The 17,724-nt window shown below is 31.8% G+C and overlaps 1 long non-coding RNA gene and 1 other non-coding gene across 2 annotated transcripts; both read right to left on the reverse strand.

The window, feature by feature from the left end:
- Positions 1–7,038: 7,038 nt before the first annotated feature.
- LOC144474869 (uncharacterized) lies at positions 7,039–12,390 on the reverse strand. The gene is made up of 2 exons (XR_013494791.1): positions 12,199–12,390; positions 7,039–7,373 (listed from the first exon to the last, which is right to left on the reverse strand). It is a non-coding gene; the product is annotated as an uncharacterized LOC144474869 (long non-coding RNA).
- Positions 12,391–14,898: 2,508 nt separating this feature from the next.
- On the reverse strand, positions 14,899–15,019 carry LOC144475459 (U4atac minor spliceosomal RNA). Its single transcript, XR_013494875.1, has one exon. It is a non-coding gene; the product is annotated as a U4atac minor spliceosomal RNA (small nuclear RNA).
- Between the last annotated feature and the right edge of the window lie 2,705 nt (positions 15,020–17,724).

Genomic DNA, 17,724 nt, shown 5'->3' on the forward strand with positions numbered 1-17,724 from the left:
TTAAAATAGCTTCGAGTATAAAAGTATCTAAGGCTTTTCCTAAAATGAGAACCGGTTACCAATAGAAGAAAATAACGCTGGCCATTTTCGATTTCACTTAATTTTCGCGTTAAGAGATACTAGTGAATTGATTACACAAGATAATATTAAGACGGCTTGTTTCTAGCAGACCACCCTGTAGGTCAGAATGATCAGCTGTGGCGATGTTTACATTCGTTGGCGTCCTCAGCGACGATGTACCGCAATGGTGGGGTCGCGGCCACTGGCCAGTTCCTTGCCGTCTTTCGACCGGTCGCTATCGTTTGCCTCTCTGTTTTCTTAATTTTCTAGTCATTCGCGAGTTCATTGGTGAAAGTTTCACAATCATACTCGGTGCACACTATCGAACACGCCAAATGATTCATCAATTGTTTCGCCGCTGCTCCAGTCCGGTAAGTCAACAAGCACGTACCGATCAAAATATTCACTGCATCAGCCCGAAGTCGACTCATAAATGTGCTCGAGCCTCCAAGATTTTCATACTTGCTCGATTGGTTGGGTGTTTGATTCCGACTTGATCTAAGCGGTGATCTGTATACAGGGTGGTTCGTTTAGCCGATACAAAAGTGAATTTCCATGAAAGTAACTCATTAATCAGTTTAAAGCCCGGAAAAGATTCTTTGCGAAGTTTCCGTTTTTCGCTGATAAGACCTTTGATATTTTGAATTGTTTTTTAGTAAAAGTGCATCCAGTGAATATCGAGATTGAATTTTCCCGGGAACACGTTTAGAAAATTCAATGTTGTACTTTCGACTTGGGTTTTCTTTATCTACCACCCCCGTTTCGATTATATTGCCACTGAATACTCTATATTTTTTATCAGATAATTAAGTAAACAAGCGGACTGATTTAAATAATTTTCGGCCGTTTAAATAAACTCTTATCCAATTAAGAGAAACGTTGAACATTTTATGCCAGCCAGCGCAGATGATAATAATTTTGTTCGATCAACAAGCTTGAATAGTTTTTGGAGTAATGCTCATATCTCTCGGATCGTAATAGAATTTTGCAATACTGTAATGAAATTTTTTAATCGTACAGAAGTGTGACTTATTTTTGTAGAAAGGAATGAAGCGAAATAATATTTCTTCGGCGCTAAAATTGAGTGACATAAAGGTTTAGATGTTGAATATTCGAGTGATGCAATGAATGTTGCTGTGTATGTTCACTATCGTTTATAGATGGAGTAGATGAACTACATACTTACGTTGGTGAATGTGGAATAAGAATCAGATGACGCAATATAGTAAATTATGAAGAAGGGTTAACATTTCTTAATGTTTCCAGTGATTCAGATAACATAGTCGTTCACTAATGAGAACGCATTATTCCGAGATGATCACCGACAAGAATCGTAACAATTCATCATATTTGTGTAATCACTATAAGTAATTTAATTTAAGTGCTCTTGCATTCTTTTTATTGATTCCAGAGGATAAGATAATTTTACTTTCTTGTCCAATACATGTCTCAATTTATCGATATTATCATCTTTAATTGCACTAATTACTTTATTATATTTAATTGTTCCAAGCCCATAATTAATGAATTCTTAAGAAATTGAATACTTGTCTTTTTGTTACAAATTATACTTATGTAGGAAACTTCAGAAGTAACCTGATAATAACTGATTCGTTTGTGTGCACTGTGTATTGTCGGCAAAACTTGATGACCTTTTAGGAAACTTGAGCAACCTCTGAAGCAATACCCTTGTTGCGTGTAGCTAGACTATAGAGGAATACTATTAAATTAGGTGATGGAACCAAGTAGTCGTAAGGGCTTTCCGCTGCTTTATTATTAATCGTAACTGGTAATTAATTACTTTTTATATCGCGTGGTGTACTCTATTGGGGAAACTCCAAATGTTTACCACGTTAATAAACAATTCGTCGTTTTTTTTAAATATAAATTTCGATTTATAATTTTGCTGCAATTTTAATATTAATTTTATTTCGGGTATAATTCCTCTAAAAATCTAAAAATAGAACAGCGAAATTTTCTTGATATTAAAAATGTTTAAGAAAGTCCAGGGAAAACTTCAAAATAAACCAAGCTGTTGTAGAGTTATCGGCGTATTGTTTTTAAATATTTATGTCTGCAAAAGGTCAATATAGATCAGTGCTTGGATTGTTGATGCTCAACACTGTGGAATTACGTTTGGCACCACTTTACGCAGTTATAACATATACATATTTGTTTCACTGTATGCATGATTGTAAATTCTCAAGTGTTCCAAGAAATTTGAGAATGTGTCGCTTTATTATTCAAACAAATTCACAGTGAAACTCATTTTATTCAAGTATTCGATAGTTGTGTGTTAAACAAACGTGTCTGGACACACCCTCTATATCGCTAGCACTCGTTTATGCCTTCTGCGTTGCTTATTACGTACATAGCAGTTCGGCTAGCAAATGTAACCTTTTCGATAAGTTGCAAGGGATTTTTTTTCTGGTTGCAATCCGAAGTCTTATCTTACTTTATCATTAACCTAATGCTTTTACAGTAACGTTACTATACTTGATATTGGGCAATATTTATCACTGGATTTTAACTGCTTTAATTAAAGTTATTATATTAAACTTTAAAAACATAGTAACTTTTTAAAAATTGTTTCAAATACCTTGAATTTTCCCCAGATGATAGAGGAACTAATCTACTTAGACAATGATTAAAATACATTTTTTAATCGATACAAATGGGAGATATTTTGTCACTCCAAATAATAGCAAAACTATGAAAATCATTTTAGTAATTGTCTCGTAGTCAGCTCCTATCATCTAAAATAAATTCAAGTCATTTGATACAATTGTGTTTTATTGTATTTTGTACGAATACATGAAACTTTAACATGATCATCGAGAAATAGAATTGAAAGATATTACAGAATCGAAAAGATTTTTATTGGAAAAAATTTGAAATCGTAATGAATAATTGTAAGGGTTCAAGAAGATCGGAAGGAACAATGAAATGGAAGATTGAATATTATAATTGACTAGCTTTAGGATCAATGTAACATCGCTCGAATTAATCGCGAATGAAAGTTAGAGAGCCTACCGCGAAACTGTTCTAGCCCGTGATATCGAAGTGGCATTATCGCTCTGTGGTTTTTGAAACCAGAGAAACGTGCATCGAATCGTTTACCGTTATTTCGTCGTATGCGTTTTCGCGCAAACTAGTAATTCGCGAAGGCTGCACCTTACAAGATATTACATCGACACACATATTTTCTACTATTGATATTTCATTTAGTTTCGAGGAGATTTAATGGAGTTACTGATAAATCTGCAGCAAGAATTATCGTCGAAATTGTATGAACAAATATAACACAAATGAATATCTAACAGGAAGTATTTTCGAATTAGATGTTTTATATCTTTAACAGAATTGCAATATAATCAGTTTGTTTACAATCAGTGATATATTAATGTAGTCGAATCTATAGGTTTTACAAAGCAAATCCTAATTATTTACGGTTGTCTTTTTTACGCCAACATGTGGAACAGTATTCAGTACAATGATATAGTGCAACACTAACAATAGCTTTGCTTTATGCGTTTCACGTACATTGTATATATAGTGTGACCTGTTCAAATGGAACACCTGAAATATCTTGTTTATTATTGACAACAAAAATGTTACATTAATGTTTTCTAGGAAGGTATGATTAAGTTTAAAGGCTAATTGCGTAAAAGAAAAATTGCAATAAAAGAAATTAGTACAGAAATTTTGTTCTAACAAGTGCTTAAAATAGATGACAAACAAACAATTGTCTGAACATTTTTATTGTTTCTCTACGTAACGTTAGCAATTCTAACGTTATTTTTGCTATTTATAGACACACGATAATAACTATATTATAGGTCACTGGATCCGTCTGACCCTAGGTTGTAATGTGGCCATATTTACTATCTCATTCAAAGAACAACCGCGATAACCTTGAACCTTCAAACATTTTACCTTGGAAAGAATGTTTGCTCATCCCAAAGTTTGCCTCTTTATATCTAACCCATGTTTTCTTATAACATTCTTGTTTATTATCAGTAGACTGCTTATCTTTATACATTTATGGCACTAACACATTTTTAAATTACTTGAAGACGTGCACATTAACAACCATCGACGATGTAGTTATCTTACTTTTACCATTAGACATTTTTTGATTAGCAAATAGAATTTGTTCTTTATCTTTCCATGCAGTGTTTTATGAAAATTGGGATTCGCTTAAAACTCCGGAATTTAATTGTCACTAATCAGCGAAATATTTAAGGTGCCCGATGTAAATGGGGCACTTTACATACATGGTGAACCACAAAACGTGATTTAGCGTAGGTTTATACATTTTATTTTATATAGTTTTAAATAAATTTCTTATTACAATATATAATTTTACGTTTTTAAGCAGTTTAAAAGGAGCCTCAAGAGGATCAGAATCAATTTTTCAACTTGTCTCTCTTGGAGTTTTTGTGATCATTTCAAGTGCTTCAATTCGCCCGTTTTAACACTAGTCCTACCGAAAGTATCAAAAGACGTCTTTTAATGACTTTTGTTTAATATTATTTTTACGAAAGGGGTTGGAGGACATCCTTTAATCATTTTTAATCTTTAATCATTTTTCTCGACTTTGCTATAGTCGTCACAAAATGAATTCGGTAAATTGTATAATAGAAAATGTCGGTAAAAATAGTGTTAATGAAATTGGAAGCTGTTACGACACGCAACATATTTTCTTTACTGAACTAGTAAATATAAAAAAATGACTTATTTACCTGAAAAATTCGAAGATGATCTTGAAAACTTCAAAAAAAGTCTCGATAGAGTTTTGAGTTCGATTTTTACTGAGACGATCCATTGTCGACGGAATAGCATAAGCTACGCAGTTTTGGTGGTCCACCGTGTAGATTAGTTATAGGACTACGGGCGCAGAGACGTTGTAGATTCGCCAACACTAGCGCACGTTGCCACAGAATTGTTTATTTTAGCCGTGCGGTGGAGATTGTCTTACCAGATCTCTAACCAACAGCGGATAGTTTGGCTGAGTCTGGGGCAAGTAGAAGGCGTCAATAGGAGTAGACCTAGATAGGAGGAAGGTTAGGATAAGAAACACTGTCTAAATTAGTTGAGTTCCCATTCGACGCTATTGGGTAGTAGCCCCGCTGTTGAAAAGTCTTGCACAGCGTAAAAGACGATGGGGCTTATGCTTTTTCTCTACTGTCACGCGATTTGTTGAATATACACTTTATGGTATTAGTTGGCTAGAGGTGAACTGATTTATGACCAGGGCCATAAATAAAGCACTTATGTATTACCGTCCATTGGTTGTGTGTTTTGCATGCTTCGCATCTTCCTTATGTTCTATTGTCTAATACAGGATCAGGATCAAGTGTGAAAAACAGACCGCGGTTTTAATATATTTGTGACAAACTTGAACAGGAGAAGTATAAAACATCGATAATGAAAATACTATTGTATTATTTTCATCCTAGTAGATTTACCTAAGAACGCAAATCACTTTCTACTTCATTCTAGTTTGTTGCAAAGAAGGAAGTAAAAAAGACATCGCGATTCAAAAGCTGTCCGAATATTTTCGTTATAAATTGTCACAAAACCCTGAATGTATTTAAGCAAATATGGCAAAATTTTTATTGATTGTGAGAAACTAGATAGTTGAATAATAATACTTATATGCGGTATGTAGATGAACCCCTGGGGTCAGAGTGTTAACAGTTAAAGTTCATGAATGGCGACGCTTGATCTCTACTACCGGGGAATTGTCGTAGTTGTTAGATCTGTCGGCCATTGACACCCGTACAAACACAATTAACCTTCTGTCGGGCGTCACTGTTCGAATTGATACGTGTGAAACTATTTCGTTTGGTATTTTCCGATGGAATGCATTCGATGCTGTCAATTTTTAATCGTAATTGTTGAGAATAATTTGTTCTGTATAATTTATGGTTATTGAAAGGGTGATATAATATTTTTTAGTAAAAACTTAGTTGAAAATACCCCGCTCACGTACATGTAATTTGTTTTGTTTTTCTTGCATAGTGTGACATTATTAGACCAACGAATTTTCTGGCATGGAAAACAAAAAACAATTGAAAGCTGCAGACGAATGCAAAGGAAAAATGCCAAAGGATTTGCATTTTTGAATCTTGACGAAAACAAGATTTATGTGAATTTATGTTAAATTAAATAATCATTTAATTTATTTTAAATGTACTTAAAAAATTGAAGTAGTGGCCTCGGTCAATTTAAGACGAACCATCTTCTTAATTTGGATCATCGGTTTACTAATATTGTATTCAAGAAGATTTTTTGTTATGTAATTGATATAAAACATTTACAGAAAGAAATTCTGCAGGCTAAATAACAATCTCGCTGTTCTAACACGTCCCACTTTCACTTCATACTGCATATAAGTGCAGCTGCTGGAAACATTACGATGAACTGAGCAATGTTTTCGTTAGTGTTAGGTTCGATCTAGACAACTCACCCGTAAATCCTGTATTACGATCTTTTCACTTTTGTTGCATACGTTGAATACTCCTAAATCATTATACACGTCTCCATTAAAGCATAATTATGAGTTACTAGGCTCATCAATTAAATACCGTAATCTCTCGATTATGATCTGGTCTGAATAATTCTCATTACTCAAATATTATGTTACTATTAAGTTACTAGGACAAGTAATTAATATTAATAATATTTGAGTAATGAGAATTATTCAGTCCAGATCATAATCGGGAGATTACTATATTTAATTGACCTTAGAAGAATTGAAGAATGTCTCTCTAATGTTTGCAGCTTCTTATAATTAGTTTAGACAACTATCAGTTCAGACAATTGCATGGAATCCCGCAATTTAGTACACATATTATCAGTACACAGCAGATTTTTATGAAAATCTCACTTTCCATAGATCCTTTCAAGAAAACCATGACGAGAAACGAATTCACTTTACCAACTTAGACAAGTTTAATAAATTGTATGTAATAAAAAATCATTATAGTTTTATTTATGACCTAGTCATTTTTGTTACAAACATATATAATCTGTATTCTGGTCATTAATATTTGCTAATAAGCACGTCTTCTATTGATTGAAGAATGAAGAAATGCCACAATCACATAAAGATCCACAGTTGACTGGTTAGATTCCATTTTGCAGTGGATTCCTTAAAATTGGAGCTATGACTTCAGGACGGAAAATAACTTATGCATATTGTCTATCGGCGAGACGACTAAATGGGTCGTTGGCCTAGACATTTCAACTGCGCGTGAACGTGATGTGTGTTTTGGAGCGATCTACGATTCTAGTAGACGGTGCATCTGGAATCATAATGAGGCAGCAATAGAATAATAATACAAAACTAAACAACGCTGTTCGTCGTCAACAGCGTTTCAGTCGAGTCAGAGAGGTCGACAGTGTTTTTTCTCGGGAGGTTTATGGATGGTTCAAAGCCGAATGAGGCCTTGTCGCGAACCATATACACTTTTAGGCAGGAATTGGTTACGAGGTCACACGGAACAGCTGACTGCGTTGTATTTCCTCGAATTATGTGTAGTGCGTTTGTATGCTTCAGCTAACTTCCCTCCTACAAGCATTTCGAAATAGTTATTTTTTATCACTGCTAGACTCTATTCATGGCAACGTATTCGGATGTTTCCTTGACGTTTTGCTTTTCAGTTCATCTATTCATCTTAGAAAGGTTTACCATGATTTAATTACATTATCTGGTTAAGATCCGCTGTCTAGATAATCTTTAGCATTATTTAGAATTCATTATTTTCCATTTCAGTATTAAATATATTGTGTAATTATGAATTCTAGATTTAAAATCAACGTAAACGTATTGGTTTTGTTAATTTATCCAGCATAAGAAATATTGAACTGATACATGGTTATCCGTGAATTCTTATAATCGCTGTCGACCATGGATTGATTCGGATGAACAAAGTTGTGTACTTTCATACTTGTTGTATTTATCTTTGCACTATTTTTCATATATTAATTTGTATATAGTAAACTATCTATATTTGTGGCCACGATTACTTTAAAAATATTCTTCTCAGTGACGATAGGGTAACTATAAGTGGCTTATATCGTCAACGAGCTCTTTCATTAATTAGAGCGATAGCTTCTATCTATGTGAGCCATGTGAGAGAATTGTTATTCTCCGATAGCGTTTCAGGTGTTCTAACCAGCATGTGGCCATGCTTGGCCCGAGTACTCTACGCCCTGCTATCAAAACGATGTCAGACAGTAGGTGTAAATAACCTTATGAACGTAAAAATAGATATAGTAGACCATTTGAGTTTATATTTGTTGCACTGAAAAAAAGTGTTTTTGTGTCATGGGGTTATAATGTCTGCATCGTAAATTCTTTATGAAAATTCTCATTTTCATACTTTACTTCATAAAAACTAAAATATGGAAAAGTTGCTTTCTTCAACTAATAAAGTCCATGTGGAAAATCATCCCTCGCAATGCTGGCTAAAATGGAAAAGCATAATAGATTTTCATATCGTTTGTATGATTTTATATTATATTATTATTATATGAATATAATGTTAATGACAAGATGAAAATAATTATTGTATTACAAATTGTATAAAGATCTTTTATAAATATCAAAAATTAAATCAAATAGCTTTCGTCCGCACCATGTACACAATAAACATTGAAATGGTTCATCAAAATTGAACTTAAAGTGCAATTTTAATCAGTAACCTTTTTTTGTTACACGCCGCTTGTAATTTAAGAATCCCCATTTGTTATAAACGCATAAAAATCTGCAGCCTAATAACAACACAATTTAAAAAATTGTGCTATCCTTGTAGTTATCTTATAATTAGATCACTATTTTAAATACTTAGTACAGAATATAACGTTCTCACTACTGCAATAAGAATATATTAAAACCTAAATTATTGCCAACAGACAACATATGGAATACTTTCCGTAGTAGTAATGCTTTATCATCGAGTAAAAGTGTTTTCCTGCATCAGATGCTCGAAATAGATCTGCATCTGTTCCAACAAAGGATTTAGGTTGATTTGGAAATTAAATATTTACTAATTGATTAATTCTTTCTGCGTCTAGTAAATAAGGCTGCAGCACTACAGACACGCCGATTTGAATCCAGGTGCTAATAGTAAGAGTGAAAGAATAATTACAATATATCCGGTATAAAATGTGAATTCATTACGGACTCTTAAATTACAATGAAAACGTTTCGTAACTGGCATAACCGAGTTCTTTTACTGAAGTATGATCTTTAATTTTGGAACATGTGGCACAGTCAGGTCAGTTTTCAAAGTATAAAATTTGGCGCCCGTGTCTTACATCAGCGACGCCGAAGTAATAAGGCGGTCATGAATGTCAACAGTGTCTAGCTCCTCAGCAGAGAATCTCTTGGCAGACGGAACAAGATTGACAAAGATGGCGTCAGACGAAGGAAAGAGAATGAGAGTGGTAGAACTGTCTAGCTGCCAAATATTTTCGTCAATCGTAAATTCCTTTTTAAATCTATTGTGATTTCATTGGCTAAACGTTCTGTCGCCGAACAAGAGATATAAATAAAGCGAGGTATCGATTTTTTCAGGAGGGGAATAAAACTGAAGGGTGACCGTCAGTAGGACTGCAATCGATATCGGTATTGAGTCAACCACCTGACTGATGCTTTTGTCTGTTATTAAGTTTGTTCCACGCATTTTTTTGTCACGTAAAACTTTCAGCTAATGTTTCTAATCAATTTTCGTGAATTTAATACAAATCTAAGGTAACGAATTTTTGAAAGAATAGAACGCTGGTTTTTAAACCCCTAAGTTGCGCAGGGTTTTTCTGGATGCTCTTCTGAATAAGTTGATGCAGTTAAATATATTACTTCAATTTTGGCAAATATTTTGCGATTTATTTAAAAAATTATGTTTGGAGAAAATTTAATTGTGTAAATAATTTCCTTTTTCTAGCAAAATATTTAAAATGCTTGTTCCGTAAGTAAACAGTGACGAACTATATCTTAGGTGTTTCCATGTTAGGGAGTGACACATGACATTTCTACTTTTAGAGAAGCGTGTTAGGATGACGTTAATTATCAAAGTGCTTCGTTATAGTAAACGTGTTACGATTGAAGAAAGTGCTTGTACGTTCAAGGTCTTCACTTTGAACATTTAATAAAGCCATATATTTGTTACTATTTTTTCGTTCTTTCTTGTCTTTCCTTCGTTTCTCTGATGTTTACCTTTGAAGCATTTTTTATTACAATTATAATTATCGTTTCATAACTCCTTAAATATCATAACACAAAAATAGTTTAAATAAACGTTGTTTCGTTTGACGAGACTTGTTACAATGACAATAAGTTAATATCTTCTTCTTCTTAAAAATTTACTTCCCTTTCGCTCATAGCAGTCGTTTAAAAAAGTTTTGTTGCACGTTGCAAGATTATGCTACTCATAACATATAATACAAAATAATATACATAATTAATATCTTCATTACACTGTAAGAAGGCATATCGTTGACAATATAATATTGAAATCAAAATGTCATATAATATAAAGTATTGCTCTAGTAACTTTTCCCACGGAAATTTTTTTCGTTTAACAACAAAAAATTGAAATGTACGTATTTTATAATAGTCGAAATATTTTCTGGAGATATTTCTTGTCTTTCTTATTAAGAAAAAGTTCAATCGTCAAAAATAAAGAGCTATTTTCATTTGTCATGTATAAGAAGAGTTTTTTTTAAATAATGCAACTGTCAAGCTTTATCTATTCTTGTTGAATATTTATAACATACGTTATAAATAGTTATTGCTAGCTTGCAAATTCTCATTTTCATGCGTTATTTTACGTTAAAGAGATGTGACCGTCAGTAATTAAAAGATTTTCATTGTAAAAATAATATTAAAATAAATATAAGTTTTCCCGTATTTGTAAAATGTGCACGGATACAATGTATTGTTATTTTAGAATTTATGGTATGACAAGCATGACGTCGGTTAATGCCGGAGCATTACAGAAGAAATGTCAATTAACGTTTCCTATTTACTGAGATATGCATAATGCACGCAATTATTGAACAAAGAATGCATTGAGTTGTAATAGTCTCCACCATAGATCATAATTTGCATAATACCCGCTGTGATTGAGATTGTGAATCGCTGTAATCAATGTCACGAATATATAAGCATTCACGGGTGGGTAGGTTTGCAAGCTATTACTAACAATAAGATACTGTTCGTCAAAACGACTATTATTACACATGTACAGGGTGTTACAAAATTATAAGTCGGGACCTTTATTACGTGATTTTATTAGAAAATTTCGGTTACCCGAGCCTCGGTTTAGGTTGAGTGTGATCGAATCGAATTGGTTCGAGACCGGAACTCGAGCAAACTACCCTAACTCGAAATGTCGGGTACTCGCCCACCCTTAGATTTTATACCTTTGGTTTAATAGATGTTAACATGAGGAATTGCTTTAAAAGTTGTCGATTTTGAATCACGTTATGATGATCTTACAAAAGAATTATGATTTCATTGTTTTGGGGTATATTAAAATTCCATCTACAGATTCTTGAGAATTGTGTTACAAGTTCTTAATGTTTACTGTTGCTACTGCAACTTAGCTGTCGTGATGCTTAACAATTACTTAACTATTTAAACATGATTAGTCTAGAAATCATTATCTAATGTAATATACTATATTATTATTATTATTTCATTTGCAGTTTAAAAAAATGTTCAAGAGATATTAAATAATTTTCATCAAAATCAACTATTTCGAATAGAACCTTATCCTTTATATTACGTAAATGCAAGATTCTAAACGCATTCCGTTAAATGTATTGAGTTCCATTAACTGAAAGACAAATAAAAAATGAGAAACCTTTACCTGCATACGTAAAAATACTTATTTTTATTATAATACGTTACGGTGATAGGAATTTTAAATCTCAAAGTGATGAGTTCATGAGCACAAAGTTCATGTGCACTAACCTAACTGAAGAGTCTACAAGAATAACATGAATTGACCTAAACGTATCTACCACGTCACAACATTCTCGAATATCAAACTAGCACTTCGCAAATGAAGTTCAATATATAAATGTTTAAAGAAGTTCAGCATATAAGTGACCAATGCTAACCTCACTTCGTGTCGATGGATTTATCGTCGCATGTTCCATAAAGACGAACCGCAAACGATCGTGACCGTAAATACACTCTGCACTTGCGCAGTGTGTAATTTATGCATTTGGAGTATTTGCATTCGTGAAGGTCCTTTTTATCTTTTTTTTTTCGCTAACGTACTGGTTTGCTACTTAACGTAAGGCAGCTAATCCATGATAATTCACTCTTAGGAAAAATGTATAACATAGGGATACCTATTTACGGAGATTAAACAATAAAATCTATGGAGTAGTGATGTAACAAAAAGATGTGAAGAAAAGTAAGAACATTAAGATTCTCAATTAATAATTATTAATTTACTGACATGCATTGTTTTTACTATTATTGCTTCACATTTTTTGAATTTATAAAAGTTTACTTAAAATTAAAACTCTATTAGTAATTACAGTGTCGAAATATAATTAAATGGATGATTTTTTATTAAGAAATATGTGTGCATATACAAAAATTATAATTGGATTACATTTCGTAATTACTTACATTTTCTTGACATCAACTAATGACGATATATTTAAAACTTTTATTAAATACAATTTAATTGTTGTCGATTCTTGAAATAGTTATGAAGAACTTTATTTCCATTAATAGTTATATATAAAGAATGAAAATTTACGATTATTAGCTATTTGTATTTATCCCGAAAATTTTATTCGGATTTAGTACAACTCATTTCTGTGTAAAATTACATATCTATACCAATTACATATTGCAATAGAGTTCAAAAAATAAATAAAAACAGTTCTTAAGAAATAGCTCAAAGAAAGGCTTATCAACGAACTGTTGTACCAACTGACAGTCAATTGTGCCGCTTAGTGACAATGAATCGAACAAATACGTACAATCGATAAAAAGCAACACGATTATGAATGTTTGCAAATAAAGAGAAGTGTCAACGAGAAGTGATAAGATTTTTTTTTTTATTAATGCAGAAAAATGATCTTCAAGGTTTAACTTGAATTATTTTCAGTACATTGCGTTTGCGTTTGAAGTTAGTGGCTGACATCGAGTAGGTTTACTATTCCACTTTTCACTGCTGCAGATTAATACTGGATGAGGCTAACAAGGTCAAGTTTATTTGTTTTTTTTTTATAAAATTGTTTCTAGTTATTTCGAGATTCAAAGTTCTCAAACAGTACTAATTTTTGCAAAATCGACATTGTTAAGTTTCCCCACACTATCAGAATTTGTTATTGTTAGTAATACTTGTGTTAATATCAGTAAAAGAATATGGATTACATAAAAAAATATGGGTTACAGACATGGATTATTTGCAAATTTTAAAAAAAATTGTATCATTGCGAATATTATTAAAATCATTAAAAGAAATTGGGAAGTAATATAATTCATTTTCTTTAAATCCTGAAAATTATGAGAAATGTGTAAATCTTCATTTGGTAAATAGGATTGATCGTAATATATTTACTACTTATTAGTTTTTTTTATTCGTATTGTTAAATGCAAAATAAATTTCTTATTTTTCTACATGCTTTCAAATCTTTTACATTACTGTATGTGTGTTTGAGTGTTATTTTGTGGTTTATCGGAAATTTCTCTTAATGTACTTAGAGCGAAAGATAACACAAACTTGTTGAATCTCAAATAAAGAAAAAGATTAACAAATGTTCCCACATTTTTGCCTCCCATACCTTTCTATCTTGGATTAGTTTTCCGAAGCCCCGCCCTCGACACTATAGTACTCGCAACACGCACACTTCGCTACCTTGCAAGTTAATGTAGATACACAAGGCTACACTGTATTAATGTCAGTTTGTCACTTCACTTATTCTATCATCGTACTACGTACAGGGTGGCTCATTAGTCACGAACTGCTTTAAAATCATCATAATTTATTCTTATTTGTTAAATATTTTCATTTTTACGTATTGTATAACACGTTTGGGATATGGAGTTATATGAGATTATTTGGAAATCTCCACATCGAGCAATGTCTTTATTAATTCTTACAGAATGTTCTATGGTCGCTATTAACGTTTTTCGTTGCAAAGTTCTTATTTTTTCTTGAATATTGGAGATTGAATGCCATTCATCTTAAGGTATTTATCCAATAGAAAGAAAAATATCGATATTTGTAAAATTTAGCAAACATAGTAATGATAAGTATTGTTCCATATACTGTACCAATAACAGACTATAGAAGAACGCCTATGTGATGTCAAAAATAAAAGGGAGCTACGTTATAGTATTTCCTGTAATTAATCAGGCATCTCCACATGTCATATATTTTAAATAACAAATGAAAAGTAAAGTAAATGTTACAAGTATACCTCAGAAATAGTTAATATATTTCATAATAGCAGGAGTACCTTTGGAATTAAATTTCCCTATAACTAATGGAAGCGTAAAAGATCAACAGGTTGTTTCTTACTCAGATTAGAGTTCAATTAGAACAGATATAAGAGGTGTAACTAAAATTACTATATTGTACTATTCGAAATAATTTTAGGATGTATTAAAATTTGTATGGACTTAACAAAGTTGATAAAAACTTAAATAATCATATGTGTAACATAATACATTTCATAAAGATTTACTTAAAGTGTTCAAGTTTTTTTTTATACAAATTCAGTAATTCTTGTTGTATAATGAGGAAGAATGTTGCAATCGCCTCTATTTTAAGCCTCTTATAAGGTAAAGAGGCTTCCAAAAATTGCATCACACAAAAAATATGGATGCAGTTATTTATTTGTAATTGGTTTCAGCAACAGCACCCTCACTATACGATCATTGAATACTTTGCTCCCCAAAGACAAGGATGGAAGAGGCATAGTTGCACCATCTTTATATAGATTATACAGTCATTCGTACATGCGAGAAAGTTACGCCATCTTGTGATCGTTTCCAGTACTAAGGTAGCATGAACAACCAAAGCACCAGAAAACCGTTCATTAAACTTTTATTGTTTTGTTCCTCACATACTTTTCGAAATTCAAATTTGTAGTTGATGCTGTACATTAGTAATATATACATATTTCAAAAATATATTTTGAAAATTTAGTTAATTATTCTCATCAGTTCTCATTAACTCTTTCAACGCTCGTTTCAATTGGATGTTTACTGTGTTATAATCATTTTATTTCAAATATCGACATTTAATTACGTTTCTTGGAATTATAAATTTTCAACTTTAATTATTACGTGAAATTTCGATTATTATGTAAAAAATTGCAATTTTTATTACTGTATACAAAATTTTTAATGCAAATTCAACCGAGAAATAATTGAGAAACGTCTTAGTCAATTGTTTCTATAAAGCAATATTTCATATAAACATTCATTAACACAAATTCATATTTCAAGTAAGTTTCATGTACTTGTTCAATATATAAGAAATTAATAAAATGTAAAATATATGGACGTATTAAATAATAACTCCAAATAATTTCTAAATAAATTATTGTCCATTTCTTCATTAGATAAATTATAAATTTATTTTGAAGAATTATATTATTTGTCCATTATTTTTAGTGTAGAATAAACAAATGTTATAATTGCTTTTTTGTTTTTATATTATATTAAACCAGTTTCATAATAAAACTTATTGCTAGGTGTTGTATTGCGACATATTCTAAAGGAAGCAGGTTCCAAAAATCTAAAGAAGAATAACTGGGGATGTAAAATTGCTTATGCACAATCTCTAAGTCCTAACATTTTTAAGAAAACCACTCCGTTTTAAATAACTTAGTTTATGAGTAGATGATTTAGCGGCACTTCTCTAAGAATGTCTTCGTATTTCGAAGTTAAGCTAAGCGTTCAATAAATAGTGTGCACAAAGCTCTACACAGTAGTCAATAATTTTTAGAGATAGGTATAGCGTTTGCAATAGATAACAATAATCCTACTCTATCGTTTGCTAGATATGTATCACGTCGAATGCGCAGAACCTCCTTAGACTTCCCTGTGGATATATCCAATTTCTAGTAGTCATTCTGGAGAAAGAAAATGTAATATCTGTACCTTTATTTGAGTTATAATTGAAGTTCAAGCTACTATTAAAGTATATAAAACAGATGATTTGCTAGTAAGTTAGTTTTTACTTATCTAGAGAAACTTATCAGAAGATTGCAGATTTTATACATTTTTGACAAAAATGACTAGATCAAGTACAAAATAATAAAAGTTTTTAAAAAAATTTTTAAATACTTTTATATTGTGTACAACTTATTAAAATCATTAAAAGAAGATAGATATTTTGATTCGATTTAGAATTGCGCAGTCTATTCTTAATTCTAGATTCTCGCGTTTTAAATATAAATTAGAATAGTATGTTGTTGCTGAAATAATTACACCTAAAGATAGTTTACAGAAATTATATAAATGAAATTATATAAAGGAACGCGAGCAAATAAAGGCGTTATAATGCAAACAGAGTTCTGAATAGCACAGCTTCAAAATACAATGGGTGCGAATTTCATATTCTACTATATTAAACGTTGATTCTTTTTCCCTTTGAAACAATAAATTTCATTCAAGTTAACCATTGATAATTCAACGAAATAACATTTGTAATTTTATACGATAAACGTTTGTAAACTCATTTCTACTCAAGAAAATATGAATACATAATCTTGGAAGGCAATTTCCTGTTTCAATATTGACTCATACGCATTGCAAAATGATTGTGTCGAATGATGATAAGGTAGCCAGTAGTCGTCGCAGTTGATGCACGTATCATATTTAAAAATAATTAGGTATCATCGGTAATTATTTCGTAGGTATGTTCGAGCAATTACTTACCGTGTAAATACATCGGTGATAAAGTGCCACGGCATGTTTCATGTTGGGAGAATGGGTTACGGAATGATCAACGTAGTAATGCTTTTAACTCGCCGATTCAGTATGAACTACACACAATACGAGCCACTGTGAAATCCAAATAAATAGACCGAACTACAAATCGCGTGGAAATAATCCAGGAATCGTTGCCGAACAATCTCTGGCTGTGATCTTACTTCTCAGCATATTTCATCTTTGTCTCTCCATTGGGATTTTAAAATATTCGCGCTATTATTGTCTGAGAATCATCTTGCTATTATTATTTTAAGATGTTTATGCTATTATTGTTTAAAACTCTTCGTAATATTATTGTCTTAAAATCTTTCAAATTTGGCAAACAAAGATATTGTTTAATGTAACGGAATTTTTAATATGCACTTGAATTGTTATCATGTAAGATTACTGATTAAAATATTACGTCTAAAATAGTCCTCCGATTTAATTCACGTACGTGACGCGATTATGCAACTAAACGACACATGTTCTGAGAAATCTGAAGATAAGAACAGCCGAAATGAGATACCAGATATCTCTTGACTAGGGAGCAGCAATATTATCGCTGAAAATAAGAAAGCATCAGGTAACTGAGAATCAGAAAATTTATCAAGACTGTGGATGTTTATTCAAATTTTCGTTTCCGAAAGTTTGGAAGACATTATTTTGAAGAATTACACGAGTTTGATAAGTCG

The sequence above is a fragment of the Augochlora pura genome, chromosome 9 (genome assembly GCF_028453695.1).
Source record: "Augochlora pura isolate Apur16 chromosome 9, APUR_v2.2.1, whole genome shotgun sequence".
NCBI lineage: Eukaryota > Metazoa > Arthropoda > Insecta > Hymenoptera > Halictidae > Augochlora > Augochlora pura.